Source organism: Ambystoma mexicanum, chromosome 8 (assembly GCF_040938575.1).
Source record: "Ambystoma mexicanum isolate Mex_15411 chromosome 8, UKY_AmexF1_1, whole genome shotgun sequence".
Taxonomy (NCBI): Eukaryota; Metazoa; Chordata; class Amphibia; order Caudata; family Ambystomatidae; genus Ambystoma; species Ambystoma mexicanum.
In genome coordinates this window covers 388,810,290-388,828,388 of record NC_090929.1, presented here as the reverse complement: position 1 = coordinate 388,828,388, position 18,099 = coordinate 388,810,290, and the positions used below count along the sequence as shown (strand labels likewise).

General features: G+C 45.8%; 1 protein-coding gene across 6 annotated transcripts in view; it reads left to right on the top strand.

The window, feature by feature from the left end:
- Nucleotides 1-18,099, top strand: part of ZNF618 (zinc finger protein 618) — a 2,057,359-nt gene that overhangs the window by 597,229 nt on the left and 1,442,031 nt on the right. The gene's annotated exons all lie outside the window — the stretch shown is intronic.

The following is an 18,099-nucleotide window of genomic DNA, read 5'->3' as shown; positions in this document are numbered from 1 at the left end:
CCCAGCCGGAGTGACCTATGGTAACCTCAGTGAGCAGAACTCTTGCCTTTCTCAAAACAGCAAAGAAAACAACTCTGTAACTCATCCTCAACTTGAAAGGGGCCCCTAGGGGACCCTGACGTCTATGGAAACAAGGCGAGTCACCACACACGATAGAGACGCCAGACACGAGGTTGTATTCCCAAAGCTAGGGTTTTATTGCAAAGCAAAAGTCTCAGTTGGCCAACTCGGTCTCACGCCCCGCGACGTGTATCTCTAGACCTCGAGGATCGCAAGAGAGTGAATTACGTACATCAGTTACATATATACAAAATGCATATCAAACAATCAGCTATGACATGTTTAACACCCCCCTTTATTGGGTTTATTTGAACTTGGTGTGATGATGGACATCTCCGACCACTATGACACCTTCAAACATCTATTCTAGTAACAATTTGCAATTTGTGAGTGCGAAGGCATCTTTCGGTTATTGAATAGAACACAGGGCTTCTGTTCTTAGAAGCAAACTACATACGGGGGGGTTGCATTCCGGACCTTGCTATCCTATCAGGTGCTATTTGCGTCCTGGGAGCCGACATGCTCTAGCGGGCTCAGCAAAGGGGGGCCGTAAGAAAAGCATAATTCAAGCCTTTAGCGGTATTATTCTAACATATTCTACCATATAACGAGATTGGCTGGCAGCTGTGAAATGATTAAATGCCCTGCAGCTCTGCTTCAAGGCTACATTCGGGAGGGAGCCGGGCATTCTTCCTGGCGCTGCCTACGTTTGTGTTTCAGCGAACTCTTCTTATCCTCACGGCCCTGCGGCCTTGTCCTTTTCACATACAGACAACAATGTTTCACAGTCGAGCAGTGTAAGCGGAAAATATACTGCGAAGCAATAGGAACAGAAAGCAATGAGCAATGGTTAGAAAACAAAATGGCGATTCTTGTTACATCAAAATGGCCGTTCATTGGCAAACTCGAAAACCTATATTTTGTCATATCGTGCATGAGACAGTTGGCCCACGGCCACCAAAATGCGTTTGCGGTTTCAAAGTAGAGGTAGCCGTATTTCTAGACTGACAAACCCTCCTTTGGCCGTATGCCAAACATCTCATCTATTTATTGAAACCTCCTCTAGTGATGATGAATCTGAAGTACTTATGTCTGAGTCTTGCATGCTATCGTGGACATCATTGTCTTCATCAATATCTATTGCCATCAACTCTTTTACTGCTCTCATCTCATTTGGGTCTGGGCTAGTTCGATCATGAGGTTGTTTTTTCTTTGTTATCATATGCATGCATCCTTCCGTACATCCCTCAGTTACCTCAGCGCAAACTATGGGTAAACAATGTATACAACAACAGCACGCTAGGAATATTCCGAACACCACTACTAATATCGAGATCAACTTCCATCCCCAAGATCATAGTATTCCCCAAAACCAAGATCCTATTCCCCAGCTCCCTTCTCCAGTAGGGAGTTCAGAGCTTTGAACGTGCATTTTCTTTATTGCTTCAAAGATCGTGGGGGAATAGTCATCTACAAAACACAACATGTTGATCCCACTATTTTGCAAATTCCCCCACGATCAACCAGGATCACATCGAGAGCCATTCTATTTTGCAGCGTCATTAAACTGGTTCCTCTTTCTTCCAATGTCATGTTAAATAATATATCTGTTGTTGTGTTTATTGTTTTCTTTAGGATTCTGGACAGTTGCCTTATATTATAGGAGTTCACTATCTGCCCTAAGAATGGAATGAATGATTTTGCTACATCAGTTGCTATTAAAACACCTTTGTCAGTCCTTTTGACTCTAGTTCTGGATAATCTGGCCATGGCTGCTGTTTCTAAGAGGAATACTCCTAGGAACAGTAGCCCTAGGTAACATGTACCTCCCCAGTTTCTGGGCAACCACGGGTATGCTTTCTCTCCACATATAAAATAAACTGGATCACCCACGTATACTGGTTCTATTTCCCATTTTAGTACCACTGTATTCATACAACCAGTATATGTTCCGACTGAAAAAGAGCCTTTCTTTTTTAGACGAAAAGGGACGGTTCTTGGGCTATAATTCACTGTGTAAAATGGGGGAATTGCATCTTTGTCCCCTTCTGTTCTTACACGAAACGTCATTACAGATGTTTTTTCTGGTGGGGACATTCTATCTCGTCTATTTTGTCGTTATCTTTCGTGTACTTTTCCTCGTGGGCTCTGGGGCTATTACTTGTGCTTTATGGAAAATGGAACAACCCACAGGCTTCATTATTATCTCCTCAAACTCATTCAAGTTGGTTCTGTCTAATTGACCCGTATTACTCTCATTCCATTTCCCATAGAACATTTCACCTAAAGATGCACTACATGCGGAACTTAATGGTAATGGCTGCACATACCACCCGATTCCTTTCCCGGCATGCTGTGGTAAATGGGCACATACTCAGCAGTTTTTTTTCTTCAGGATTGCATGTGTCATGTTCGTTATCAGCAATAAGGTGTTATTTGCAAAACCTTCCCTGTGTTTTTCTTCCATTGGGGGTAGGGTATAAGTGATCACCTGAACCGGGCTTTCAGTAGTGGCTATATTACTTATTAGTAAAAACATTTCTAATGGGTGTATTGTTTCTACCCACCATAATATATGGGCTTTCGATATTGGTGCTACCACGCTCATAAAGCACATTATCGTTAGTACCAGCATACAATTTGTTTTACCATGCGTTTTTCTTAAGCTTATAGTCTTTATAACTGACTCATTCTCAGCGGTGGTGGTTCAGGAGGAGGCTGGAACTGGTCCCGGCATGTTTCTCCTCGTCCTTCTTTTTTTTATCACAGTTCGTTGTGGATATCTCTCTTCGTCGCGCTTGCTCTGATGTTAATAAGTTCAATGGAATTGTCACAGTTCAGTTCTGCCTGTCCTTTTTAGCCTGGATTCGATTATTTGTTTTTAGGCGAGATCACTTGTCCCTTCTTATACTGCTCAGAGGACCTTTGTTCAGTTATCTTATCGCCTTAGTGTCATGTGCACCCAGCTTGTCCGCTCTGGTTCAGGACACATGTACTGTTAATCGGTTATCTCACTTGCCATAGTACCATGTGCGCCCAGTTTGTCCGTTCTGGTTCAGAACACATGTACTTTTTATGATCGCACCAAGGAGCCGCAAGTCTTGAATTTTCCGTCTTGCACTATTCTCACGCTTCTCTCCTCTACACCTCTGGTTCCTTCTCCGTCCATGAGTTGAACCAGAGGTTGACATAAAAACCAAAAAGAACTGCGGATCACTTTGTCTTCCGAGGCCGCAGGTTGTATCGCCTTGCTCCTGGTATCGTATGATCCGTGAACAGTGCTGGTGCACTTCCAGATTCAGGCTTGAAGTCATCCTGTGGCGCTACTGCAGGTGCTGGTGTGCGCCGCGCCAATGATGCAGATCCGTTTTTTGGTGTGCTGGCAAGTGCTGGTGGGCGCCAAAGGGGTACACGATTTGGTTTTGCTGGTATCTGCAAGGCAGATTTCGCGTCGGTCAGCAGTGATGTCGATTCTGCTGGGCAACGTTGGGGCACTCTTTGCCCTTCCCCCTCTTTGGCAATCGTCTCCGGCTTTGTTTTGAGTTTCACTTCTCGTTTTGGCAGATTAGGTGGCTGCTTACTGGCAACAGTTTCTTTCGTTTCTGGGACCGTTGTCTCTTTTCCGGTCATCAGTGTCCGGCAAGTCTTTCAGTGCAGTTGGAATATTCTTGGCATGGGTGGCATGGATCCACGACTTCCTTTCATCCACCCGTATTGCCGTCTGCGTTGCCAAAAGTACTTGATAGGGCCCGCGCCACCTGGGTGCTAATGATGACTTTCTTTCAAAGTTCTTTAGCAGCACCCAGTCTCCTGGCTCCAGCGTGTGCCCCGGACCGGTGTATCTCACTGGTAATGCCTCCTGCACCTGCTGATGAAGCAAACGTAATTTCTGAATTAAAAGGTCACAATAAGTACTAAGCACAGGATGTTCTATCTCACTAAGTCGTTTTGGTTGAGGTGCGCACCAAACATTTGCCGGCCTCCCCATTACGATTTCGTACGGGGAGAGCCCAGTTTTAGCCTGTACAGACGTACGCATGCATAATAGTGCTATTGGTAATGCATCCACCCAAACTCAACTTGCTTCCCGCACAAATCTTGCTAATCTTTGATTTAAGAATCCCGTTGTACCTCTCCACAAGACCGGCAGAACTCGGATGCCTTAAACTATGGAATCTCTTATCAATCTGGAGACCAGAACATATCTGTAATACCACTGCACCCACAAAATGCGGTCCATTACCAGACCATAGGACTCGGGGCAAGCCAAATCTGGAAAAGTACTCCTTCAACATTACTTTTGCCATACTCATTGCTGTGCATCTTTCAAAGGATATGCTTCCACCCACTTACTGAATGCACAGATCACCACCAAGACGTATTTCAAGTTTTGGCACCTCTCCATCTCTATGAAATCAAAACGAATTACCTCAAATGCCATGGAGGGCGGGCCAAAACTGCATGTTGGAGTCACCGTTCCCTTCGCTACATTGTGTTGCAAACATGTGATACAGTTCTGCACAAACCTCTCTGCATTCTTTTTTATGTTTACATTCTGCCAAACTGTAGAAAGGTGCTGTATTATTTTCTTCGCACAGATGTGCATAGGGCTGTGGGCCATTGTGACCATTGCAGTCGCATACGAATTTGGCAACATACAGTTTCTAGTTCCCTTGTCCACCCAACAACCCTCCAGATCCAACTCAGCAGATCCCTCTGCCCATCCCTGTATTTCATCGGCCGTAGCCTCGGCCTGCATTTCTTTGACAGTCACAACTCCATCTTCTATCATACAGGGTACTTCCTCTGTCTGAACCGTCATCATCTTGGTATTCAAATCAGTGGCAGTTTGTTTCGCAATTCTGTCTGCAAATGCGTTTCCCTCTCCTACTTTGCATGTTACTTTTTTATGTGCCTCGCATTTCACTATTGCTAGGCGCTTCGGAAACATGAGTGCAGACAGCAATCGTACAATCAAAGAGTGTTAGGCAGAAACCTGTGCAGTTCCCTTAGGGAACACTGCAAAAGATTTAGGACTACAGGTGTTAGCAGTAAACCCACTTGGTAGCAGTCTGTACCACCTAGATTTACCTGGTAGCTGTGGCTGAGCAGTCAGACTTCCCTCAAGAAGAGTTAGGCAGTATGCAAAGTATACACAATAGGCACTCAGACACAATAATACAATCAAACACTGACCAGAGCTTTGGTATCAAAGTATATAATTATTTATTTAAAAACACACTGTTTGAAACACTCCAGCACTCTTATTGTAAAACACTCTAAACACAGTTACTATTATAATATATACACCCCTTATTCCTTATCAGATGAGTCTTAGTAAAACACCACTTATTTTCATACAGAGGTGAGCGCTTAACTAGATGGCACTCCAATAAGTTTGTGAAAAAGGGAGGGAAAAAGGCAGAATATGGAAAGGTACACCAAAGTCCAACGGCTGGGCCCACTCTTAGAGAGAGCAGAGCACAAATGCGCCCAAGATCACACAGTTACACTAGGCTTAGAAAGTCTTGCAGGGAGTTCAAAAAGAGTTTAAAGAGGCTCAGAAAAGTTTAGCCAGGGTGTCGCAGGCTAACCTAGGTTCAAAAGCCGGGGACTAAATCTACCCCGTACAGTCGGTGGCAAGGGAAGCCAGGCGGGACACGGTACCTTAAGTGGGAAGGATCCTCCAGCGGGGGCAGTTGTTCCTGGCAGTGGGTGCAAGTCGCTCCGTCGTCCAGGGGAAGAGAAGATCTCGACTTAGAGGAAAGATGAGGGTTGTTTCACTGCCAGGGAAGAAACCAGCCGTGGAGTTTTCCGGTTAAAGGTAGTACCCTTTAATTCGCGGTCGTGGTAAAACGTGGTATCCCGGTTGCCGGGGTGCTTGGCACAGGCAAGGCGGCCACGAGATACGTCGGGAAGGCGAAAAGACGGTGAAACTGGTTGTCCCCACCAGTCAAAGGAAGAAGACTCTCCGGCGGGAGATCTCCTCTGTCGTTGGGAAAAGTGGTGAGACGGTCCAGCAGGGCTCCACCGGTGGTGTCGTCGTGGCAGGTCGGCTCAGCTTCTCCCTCGTCGGATTCTTAGGTCCTGTGGCGACTTCTGAAGTTCCAGTCCCCAAAGCCCTCCTTTTATGCAGAAAACCCCCATTCACTCAGCCTAGCTGTCACTCAAACATGCTAAGTGGTGAGCCGGCCGGCTCACCACTTGGGCCAATCAGGACGAGTGCGACTTGAGTTGCCGAGGCAACTCAGTCCAGGGTTCATAAATCCCCCTCCACCCCTCCTAAGTACCCCAGACAGAGTGGCACCACTTTGGAGGGCTTCTGTGGAGAAGCCCGCCAAAAAGTGGAACAAAGGGCTCGACTTGGGTTGGCGTCACAGAAGAGAACACAAACGCCATTTTAGAATCAAGTTTTGGCAAAAAATACCAACCGGAGAATTAATATTAATTAAATAAACCGGCGGTATGTTCGAGGCGACCGTAAATAATTAAATAAAGATAGTAGCCTAAAACAATGGGAAATCCCATAGGAAAATATTCGCGGCTGAATATAAGTAGTAGTATCCACTGCCACCAGCCAAAACTCGATCAGGGTGGACGGAGACGTGCCCCCTCGACTAACAGACCCTGGGGCAATTGAATTTCCCCAGCCAGTACGTCCACAATATGATGTTTTGTACTGGTTCTGTTCAGAATTTAAGACTAGTAAAGTCAATGGTGACTTTACATGCCCTGGGCGACAGTAGTCAGTCCCAGGGTATGGAGTCTATACTGGGGGGTCATTAGGACACCCCTGTGTTACTGCACTGAGGGTGCTGTGTAACACACATCACAAAAACATATGAAGCCCTATGGGGTAAAAGACCCCATAGCCCATTAAACACATCTAGATTCAAAGAAACACACTCATATCATGCCCAAGAGTGAGGGTGAAAGAGTCTCACTCTTGGCAGGAGAAAAAAATAAACCCCAAAAATCCAGCAAAGCTGCTGGGGGACTCACTAGGTTAGGAAATTCAGCCTAAACAGAGAATTCTCCCTAACAAAGGGCCATGTTGAATTCTGGCGCTATGTGATGTCAGAAACCCTCTCTCAGCCCAGAGTCGACCAAAATTATGAACCACTCCAAATACATACTGACTATCAGTATATATATTCACATTCAAATTTTCAGAAATCTCGCAGGCTCTGGTCAATGCTATTATTTCCGCGGCTGGTGCTGAATTATAGGGGATTCTTTTACTTTCTACAACACTCTCTAGGGTAGTGATAGCGTATGCGGCAGTTGTCGTGCCATCTGGTAATTTAAAACATGATCCTTCACAAAATAACTCTCCATCCGGCTCTTTCTGTGGAATATCACTTAAATCAACTCTTCCCTTGGTTTCTTCCTCAGTGACCATTAAGCAATCGTGGGGGTGGTGATTCATTCATCCCAATTTCTTTTATGGTTAGTGGCATTAATTCTGCAGGATTCAAAGCGCTACACCTCATAATTTGGATATGGGGCGCGAACAAGATAATCTCATATCTTGTCAATCTAGCAGAGGTGAGGTGTTGCGCCTGTGTCTTATTTAATAGAACGTCTGTCATGTGGCACCATCAGAATTAAAGTGTGCCCCAATACCATCCCTTCCGTTTGTTTCACTGACGCAGCAGCCGCCGCAACAGATCGCAAACATCATGGTAATGCACGCGCTACAGGGTCCAGCGCAGAAGAAAAATAGCCGCACGGCCTATTTCTTCCACCTTGTTCCTGTGTCAAAACCGCCAATGCACAACCTCCACTTTCACACACAAATAGTCTAAACATTTTCTCATAGTTCGGCGTACCCAAAACTGGAGCCGAGTATAATGCAGTTTTCAATCCATCAAATGCTTTCTGACATTCCTCATCCCACTGCAAAGGCATAACCGCATCCTTTCTAGTTAAATTCACTAATGGTTTCACAATTAACGCAAAATTACCAATCCATTGTCGGCAATATGATGCCATGCCTATTATGGCTCTGACTCCTTTTTGTGTCTTTGGAATAGGCATACAAGAAATACTTTCTATGCGTTCTAGCGTTAGTCTTCTCCCTCCTTTCGAAAGTAGGTAGCCCAAATAAGCCACCTCCTTTCGATTATACTGAAATTTCTTCAAACTAGCTTTATGGCCATGTGCCGCTAGGTGTGACAGTAGTAATACAGTGCTTTCTTTACAAATATCCTATGTGTCTGCAGCTAGCAATAGATCGTCTGTGTATTGCAAAAGTACACAACCCACGGGGAATTCCAGCATGTCTAGCTGTTCTTTTAATGCTCTACTGTAAATACTTGGACTTTCCGTGTAACCTTGCGGAATCCGCGTAAATGTAAATGATCGTCGTCCTAATGTGAACGCGAACAAATATCTACTGTCCTTGTCCACTGGAATACTAAAGAATGCGTTTTTCAAATCTACTACACTAAAATATTCTGCTGAAACAGGTATCATTGTCAATATTGTAGTGACGTCTGGCACTAGAGGAAATTGCGGATCTACTACCTTATTCAATGAGCATAGATCAATTATGAAACGGTATGGTACCTCATTACCTCCTTTTTTATAAACCGGAAGAATCGGGCTGTTGCATGTACTGCCTGTGATTCCCTCGATTACACCTAATTTCACCAAATCTGTAACAATACTCTTCAATCCTTTCTCACATTCAACCGAAATTTTATTGGGGTATTCGCGGTAGGGGAACACCTTCTTTCAAAATAATCTTTACTGGCTCTATCTTTAAACATCCCATATCGTTGTCATGCAGTGCCCATATACAGGTTGGTACTTTACTTAGTTCCCCTGGTAACGCTTCAGACATGAATTCTGACACATGGGCATCGTGTGGCCATATCGTTAGAAACACTCCGTCTGCCGTGCAATGTATAACAGAACCTAGTTTTTTCAACAAGTTTAATCCCAATAAATTTTCTCCACAATTTTCTGTTAGAAGGAAAGGACAATGTTCAGTAAATGGTCCTATGGTAACTGGGACTGGTTTGGACACTGGGTTTATGACTGGTGTACCTGCGAACCCTACGGAAATATTCTTTTGCCCTGACAGTGGTATATCCGGAACCAAGTGATGGTCTATTGAACACTTCTGTGCTCCTGTATCTACAAGAAAGCGGTGCTCCTCATTCCCGACTCTCATTTCTACGTAGGGTCCTCTCTGATTCACGGGAATAGACACTGGTTCCGACCCCTGTCCTGGGCTGTCCTATTGGGGAAATAACACATTGTCCGATGTGTAATCATTACTATTACTGTAATACGTGTTTGGCTGTGTATCGAAAACATTTCCACTCTTCCCTCTATTTCCCCCACTCTGATTTCCATATTTTGCTGTCCCTGACTCTGGTTTGGGGCATTCTGGTTTTGGCCTTGGTTTTGGTTACCTCTGTTATTATGATGCTGCTGCATACTATTCCTATTTGGTCCATTTGCTCCTGGGTGTCCTCTATGCTGTCTCCTCTGACCAGACCCATTTCTATTCTGTAGATGCGGACATTGCGCTCGCCATTGTCCTTCCTCTTTACAATATGCACACTGATTTGGTCCCACTGTTCCCCCATGCATATTCGAATTACTCTTTCCTTGTGCTTTCCCTTGCCCTCTATTATGTCCTGTTACTTGCTGCAATAGTACCTGTGTTCTAATTAGACATTCTTTCAAGTCTGCCCCCACCTGTTTTAGCAACGATAATTCGTTCACCATATCCTTCTGCCCCGGCGATGGTAATTTCTGCCGTTTATTATGTGGCCCCTTTTCCCCCTTCCCAGGTCTCCCGATATCCCTACTCCTGTATGCAGTTGTAGTAAACACATTGACAGGTGCAGTAAACGTTTCGACATAATCATTATCTAATTCATCTCTAAGCTCAAAGTCTATATACATGTTCTCTCACTTCTTCATCCCTCTCCCTACAGCGTGCTAATGCATTCAAATCTAACAATCGCTGTGGTGGTAATTTCCCAATTAGCTGTTTGCATTTCTCCACCAAATATTCACCCATGCATTCCAACACTACCTGTCTTTCGTTGCTTCTACGGAAGTCATACATCGAGGCCAATGCTGCCGTCCCATCATTCCCGTCTATATACATCTCTGCCTGTTGCTGCAATTCCACCTTTCTTTCTTTACTGATTGCGCTGCGGGTTACCCTCGTGCACCCCCGTTGGTCAGTCCCGCCTCTTGCCCCCGTGGTTTCAACTTCAACCTCAGGAGGAACGGACGGTACCGAGTCTGAGGCGGTAGGTGCGGATGGGACAATGGGAACAGGGAGCGTCTGTTGTAGGCCTGGTTGGCTAATAGGAAGTGTTACGCGCGCGGTCTGTGGCTGTGGGAGGGCTTGAGCTACTGGAGGGGGAGCTTGAGCTACGGGCGGGGTCTGGGCAATAGCTGCTGACGTGTCTGGTCTTACTTCTGATCTTGGGCCTTGTTTTGTATGGGTCAATATATTTTCTATCAATTCATCTGCTATGTGTAATTCTCGTTGTGGGTATACCTTTTCTATATTCAACTGGTCACGCCTACCTGCCCTTCTTAACTCTCATTCCACTCCTCCTCTTCTTTTTCTTGCGCTACTTCACCTTTCGATTTATGCCTGCGCGCATGCTTTGCTCTGCTTTTAAATCGGAGCATTGCTTCCTTTCTCCAGTCTTTAATAGTCTCAAATGCTGCAGGACGCGCTTTCTTTCTTATCAACACCCTTTCCAGGTTATCTATCCTCGCTATCTCAAAACTACCATTAATCGGCCACTGATGGTCTTGTTGCTTTCTGGTTTGCCTATGCCAAGTCTCACAGAATATTATCGCACCCACTCCATACTTTACATACATCTCATACGCCGGCGTTCCCCCAGGTGGTACAATTTGGCCATCTTCCAAAGATTGTCTACCACAGCGGAAAAAACCTGCTAAGGTGGCCAATACCCCAGGCATGTTTCAACCTTCCCCCTGGTTAATCAACCTTACCTAGGGGATCAGATGTGTGCAGATCTGCAAAGGAGTCTCATCACCTTTACAGGGTGCCCCGAACACCTCTTGATCCCTACTCGATTGTCCCGTTCTCTGCGTTTCTCAATTACAACGTTACGCGATGGAACAAGTGGGGGAGGGTCCCTATTCGGGCGCCATCTTCAAAGGGGCCCCTAGGGGACCCTGACGTCTATGGAAACAAGGCGAGTCACCACACACGATAGAGACGCCAGACACAAGGTTGTTTTCCCAAAGCTAGGGTTTTATTGCAAAGCAAAAGTCTCAGTTGGCCAATTCGGTCTCACGCCCCACAACATGTATCTTTAGACCTCGAGGGACGCAGTTACATATATACAAAATGCATAGAAAACAATCAGCTATTACATGTTTAACACCCCCCTTTATTGGGTTTCTTTGAACTTGGTGTGATGATGGACATCTCCGACCACCTTCAAACATCTATTCTAGTAACAATTTGCAATTTGTGAGTGCAAAGGCATCTTTCGGTTATTGAATAGAACACAGCGCTTCTGTTCTTGGAAGCGAACTACATACGGGGGGGTTGCATTCTGGACCTTGCTATCTATCAGGTGCTATTCGCGTCCTCGGAGCCGACATGCTCTAGCGGGCTCAGCAAAGGGGGGCGTAAGAAAAGAATAATTCAAGCCTTTAGCGGTATTATTCTAACATATTCTACAATATAACGAGACTGGCTGGCAGCTGTGAAATGATTAAATGCCCTGCAGCTCTGCTTCAAGGCTACATTCGGGAGGGAGCCGGGCATTCTTCCTGGCGCTGCCTACGTTTGTGTTTCAGTGAACTCTTGTTATCCTCACGGCCATGCAGCCTTGTCCTTTTCACATACAGACAACAATGTTTCACAGTTGAGCAGTGTAAGCGGAAAATATACTGCAAAGCAATAGGAACAGAAAGCAATGAGCAATGGTTAAAAAACAAAATGGCGATTCTTGTTACATCAAAATGGCCGTTCATTGGTAACTCAAAAACCTATATTTTGTCATTTCGTGCATGAGACGGTTGGCCCACGGCCACCAAAATGCATTTGCGGTTTCAAAGTAGAGGTATCCGTATTTCTAGACTGACAAACTTTGACAGTGCCCATAGAAACCTTATCAGGTACCAGCCTGCACCTGCGGTTCCCAGTTTTTGCAAACACGGTTTCCTTGATGAGCCATGCAGACCAACATAAGCAACGAATAACGTTTAAAACCTGTTTTTCCAGTAGAATACTGCTAACGATGCTGAAAATCTGTGTACAAGTGCAGCTTTCACTAAGGCATGGAGCAATATCCATCATGGCTCTGAGTGCCCCCAGGATGCCCTGCACATCAGTGCCATATTTTAGCTCAAGGATTCCAGCCTCCCACATTGTCCTCTGTAGTCTTGGTATCCATACAAATTGAGGACAAGACAGCAAAGCTTCCCGTCCTGGTTCAGGACAATGTGCCTGCCCATATATTGCTGGGTAATGACTTAGTAGAGTTATGGTTGATCTCTGATGGATTACCCCTGCCTGCTGCTGCAGTCGCTAAGTCTCAGGCCAAACCGGTTCTGACTGATAGTCAGTTACCCACGCCAAAGGGGAAACACAAGGTAAAAAAAGAGCAAGAGGACCACCTCTTTGACGGGGGCTCCTTCTCTTTCTGCTCTTTCAGCAACACCCACTAGGATCCGAGCTCTGGGCGCGCTAGGTCCAGTGGTAACCTGAAACTCAACTCCTGAGGGAGAAGAGCCAGAAGACCCTCCTCATGGAGAGGTACTCAACCCAGAGTATCACTCTGTCCTTCAGTGCCTGCTGGCTGAAGGTGGGCCCTTTAGGGAAGACTTCTGTAAGGGTCAGAGAAAGTGCCACTCTCACGAGGGTCTAAGAAAACTGGTCCAGGCACAAGGTGAAGTGCCTCAGTCATTCAAGATGTATTGGGATGGTGAGCTGCTTTGTAGTGAGTCCACTAAACCTTAACCTGGTGCCCTCAAGAGGTTGGTGGTACCTTGGTTTACAGGCCCTTCCTACTGCAGTTGGCGCATGAGGTGCCCTTAGCTGGTCATCTTGCCACTAAGAAGGGCAAGCAGAGGTTCTCTGCACATTTTACTGGCCCAGAATGGGAGTGGCAGTGGAGTCCCACTGCCAGACCTGTCCCACGTGTCAGTTGTCTGGCAAGATTGGAGGCCGCGTCATTGCCCCACTGCAGCCTTTGCCAGTGGTTGGCACACCATTTGAGAGGGTATGCATCAACATTTTCAGTCCATTGGACCCTCCCACATCAGGTTGACACTGATTCATCCTGGTAATGGTTGATCATGCCACCAGGTACCCTGAGGTTGTACCCCTTTGGACCATTACTGCTAAGGTGGTTGCCAGGGCTTTCCTGTGCCTTTTTACCAGAGTTGGTTTCCATAAAGAGGTGGTCTCTGACAGAGGATCCAACTTCTTGTCTAGTTACATGCAAGGATTGTGGGGTAACATATACGTTCTCCACCTCCTACCATTCTCAGATATTTACCCCATGACCAATAGTACATGATTGTCTTGTACAGGCAGATTTAACTCGACTTCGCCTTCCTTCAATGGCCACAAATCAAGCACCTGCTGCACAGTGTCTTTTGCCAAATTAAATGCTCTTTGCTGCTCCTCCCCCCACTGAAACTCATAATTCTTTCGTGTTACTTTATAGAGGGGGGGCTAGTATCTGCCCTAAATGGGGTATGTGCTGTCTCCAAATCCCAAACAGCCCTATGAACTGCTGAGCTTGTTTTTTGTTAATGGGAGTGGTGAACTCCAGTATTTTCTGTCGGGACTTCGGCACCATCTCTTGATGCCCATTATGCCACGAAATTCCTAAGAATGCCACTGTCTCAGCTGGTCCCTGAATTTTGTTGGGGTTAATCTCCCACCCTCCCTTCTTCAACCCTTTAATGATGACTTCTAAGTGAGTTGCTCATCTTTCCCCTGAATCAAAATATCGTCAATGTAGTGAGACATTTGCATGTCAGGTTTAAATGGTATCTTGTCTAAGTGTTCTGCCACCAGCCGGTGACAGATGGTTGGCCTATGTATGTACCCCAAAGGTAATTGCGTGAAGGTGTACTGACACCCGTTCCAAGAAAATGCGAACTGCTCTTGGCCCTCCTCAGCAATTGGTACAGCGAAAGTTGCATTGGCTAAGTCTACCACAGCATATCACGTTCCCTCAAACTTTTGGACATACTCTTACGTCCTGTCGCCTTTCCTCCATACTGCATGGGCGTCCCTCGCTAGGGACGGTAGATGGCACCTTTTTCACCATAATAAACCTTCTTCCCCTTTAAATTTAGAGACGCGCGGTGGCGCAGCCCTGGGAGCATGCGCTCCCCTGACTCTGCCCACCACTGCCACTCCTCAGTTCCCTTTTCCACGTTGACTGGAACGGCCCGATTTCACCAGTGATTCTGGGTTTGGCTTCGGCCATGTAATTCCAGGCGCTCTTCCCCGGATACTTTCTTCTGTCTTTTTGTATTCTTTTATTAATTGTGTACTTGGTCCACTGGTGCCACGCTCCTCCCAGGCGCATGTCGACTTCAGCTGGCTTCAGAAGGTGTCCAACCTGTGAGAGGCTCTTCTTTACATCAGATCCCCACGCTCTTTGCCTCCGCTGCCTTGGCCCTGACCACGGATGGGAGGGTGGACTGCGTGCGACTGTTGGGTAAGATCTGCACAGAGCTGGTAAATCTTCCTTTCCTGGTTCAACTCCAGAACTTTTTGCTTTTCTAGTGGGATATTTTTCATTATTACCTCAGTGAGTGGGAACCTTTTTCCCCACTCACCTGTCTTTAACTCTTTTTATGGGTGTCATTTTAAGACTCTCCTTAGTGTCTTAAGTTATCATGTCTAACAACGTATTGGAAATAAGTGCCTGTTGTTGCTGGGTTGCCCTAGGGGCTCCTCATTTAACTTTTTTGTGCTAACCTTGAGTGAACAACAGTTCCCAAGGGTAGAAAGGATCTTTGGATCCCTTTTACATTTTATTCTGTGAATCCAGCACACCCCACCTTATGTGGAGTGCTGGGGAGATACAAGGTGTATCCCCTTTCACATTTTAACTGTAACAATTCTGTTAGAGTGACAAGCTTACCTTTAATGGCTGGTGGCAGTGATACCTTTTACTAATTTGGTGCACCTTTACCGCGGGCTGTAATCACAGCTGCAGTAAAGGCACCTAAGGGTGCTCATTTTACCAAAATGGCCCCTGTCTTATTTTTCTGCCATTTTAGTGTTTCTTGTTCCTTCCCCTGACATCCAGGGCGGGAAATTCCTTTGTTTGAGTTTTTTCTTTGGCGGGAGTCCCCTGGACACCCCGCTCAGGCTCCAGTCAGTCTGTAAGCACAGGAAGTGGGGGAGGAGTCCAAAACTTCCCCCTCCTTTGTCTTATGCCTTCCTTCAACTGGACCAAATCCCAGTGAGGGGTTGGCTGTCCTGATTGGACAGCCAAACGCCCCTTTCTTGTAAAATGCGGGGGGAGAATGCAGAGGTTGTGTTGTAGTTCCTGATAAATACTGGAAACCTGGAAGCTGACGTCATGTCGACCACTGGAACAGAAAACCGAAGAGGATGACGAAGGAAAAGCGGCGGGAATGATTTCCAGCGACCGGAGAGCCTGCTGTGTAACCAGAGCCTGCTGCAGCCCTTCCTTCCGATCGACCTGGGGTCTCCGAAAACGACGACCCCAACCCAGAGCCTGGTGAGACCCACTAGACTCAAGACGACCTGCATTTTGAGCCATCCCACGGGTTGCTGCGACCTTGCGTTCTTGCAATACCCCAATACCTTGGGACCTCCAGCCACTGTGCGGTGCACAGTCTTCCGAATTCCGAATCTCGCTGAAACTTCGTGGGCATCCTGGTGTATCTCCAGAGACACGAATCAAGTCTGAAAAGTCCCCTCACAAGAGTGCTGGACCTTTGTAACGACGAGAATTCAACTGCGATTTTCTGTCTTCTTCTCTGCTCCTTGAAAAGGTGCCAAACCCGCAGAACCGCATTCAGCCGCGAGAGAAATCTTGCCTAGAGCCTTCTTCATCGATCCCTGCTGCAAAGTCCCTTCTGAGGTCTTGTGTTCAGTTGCCAGGACAAGGAATCCACTGACCGGGTATTTGGCTGCAGTCACTGAAATTCTCCTGCTGCAATCTCTTCTTCATTGCTGAGGTACTGTGTTGGCTTGGGTATATACTTACCTTAAGCCTGTTGGGATTTCTGTGTAGTCCTGGGATGTTTTCTGTGATTGGGGGTCCCTCATCCAGTGCACCCAGTCCCACTGCTAGAATCCTGCTGGGGTGTCTTCTGTGAAGCCCCTGGACCCTCTTCTAACCCTAGAAGTAAAGTACTCACCTGTTTGCCCAGTTTTCCTAAGGAACTCTGACGTTTGCTACTAAAGAACTTATTCTAACATTGCCTGTTGGTCACTAGTCCTAGTGACCCCCCTGCCCCCCTTCTACCACTGAGAACACTCATGCTCTAAGAGAAAGACTTTGAAGGGATTGGGCTTCTGCCTAGAAAAGAAATAAAGTGTTTTACTTACTTGTAAAGAGTTGGTGGGTAACTGTAATTCTCAGAGCGAACAGTTACAAAAGTTCTTACTGATCTTGAATGTGTGATTCACTATTCTTAAAAGTATGGTTAACATCTTTTCTTCCTTAGTCACTGTTTTTGCCAGTCTAAAAGAAAGTAGATGTAAAGGTATTTTACTCTCCTGTGATTAGTTTGTGCCTCTTTACAAAAGTAATGTGTTGGTTTCACCATATTATTCCTGTGGGGTAATTGTATGAGTGTCCTCCAACTGTTGGTATCACCAGGTTAGTCCTGTTAGGATAACTGTATGAGTGTCCCCCAACTGGGTCTTGCTTCCCCTGACTTGCTGCTAGCCTGTCCTTAATAAGTCTATATTAGGTTGTTGCCTACCTAGAATAACTATTCAGTAAAGTGTGACATTGGGTTTTACTTTCCTCTTCATTGTGAAGTTAATGTATGTGGGTTTTACTTACCTTGGCCCTCATTACAACACCGGCGCTAAACCATGGCGCTATTAGCACCATGGTTGATGCCGGTGTTGTAACGGGTCCGCCATGGTTCAATGGGGAATTACCACCCCATTCCAAGGTTGGCGGGGCGGTAATTCCCCATTGAACCATTACCCTTCCCCATTCCCATTTTCACCCCATAGGGCTCTATGGGAATGGGGAAGGCGCTAAGTACGGTACCGCAAATTGCGGTACCGTACTTAGGACCAAGGTCCCTTTGAGAGTCCCTACTTTAATGGCTGGTGTAGACCAGCCGTTAAGGTCGGGTCCCACAAAGGGACCTTGTAGTAAGGCGCTAAGTGTTTAACCGCGCCGCAGCCTTTTACGGCGCCGTTAAACACTTAGCGCCAGGGTCGTAATGAGGCCCATTGTGTTAGCTGTGTGCCATCCAAAACAAGTTACCAGAGTTATTGCTTACCTCAATCTGGGGTTCCCTGATTTCCAAAGCATCTGTAATTATACATTACATCCATAGGTTTTACTCACCTGGTATAACTGTGGGTTATGACAAAAGTAGTTATAGGTTTTTACTGCACCTAGAATAAGTGTTTCACTATTCACCAAAATTATATTGTCCAGTTGACTGTTTGTGATTTGTTCCAAGAGTCACTGTACAACTGGAAGGGCCTACTGTCCTTGTATTACCCAAAGTAATCTAAAAGTAACCCTTGGTCTTTTACTCCCAAAGAATAGGCTTGACCTATACTAAATGTGTATAACAAGGTTTTGACTTCCCTAGAACTGCTGTTCGGTGTTCCAAATAAGGTCTATACTTGGGTTTGTGTACTTTCAAGTATAGTGTTGTGTTTTATATTGTGATTTCATATGTGTTAGTACTTACTTAACCCCTAGATTTATCTGGGCCTACCTGTATTTAAATAAATCCTTTATTTTTACAATACATAATGTTTCAGTGTTTCTTTGGATCATTTGTATGTCTATTTCATTTGTACTGTATCTA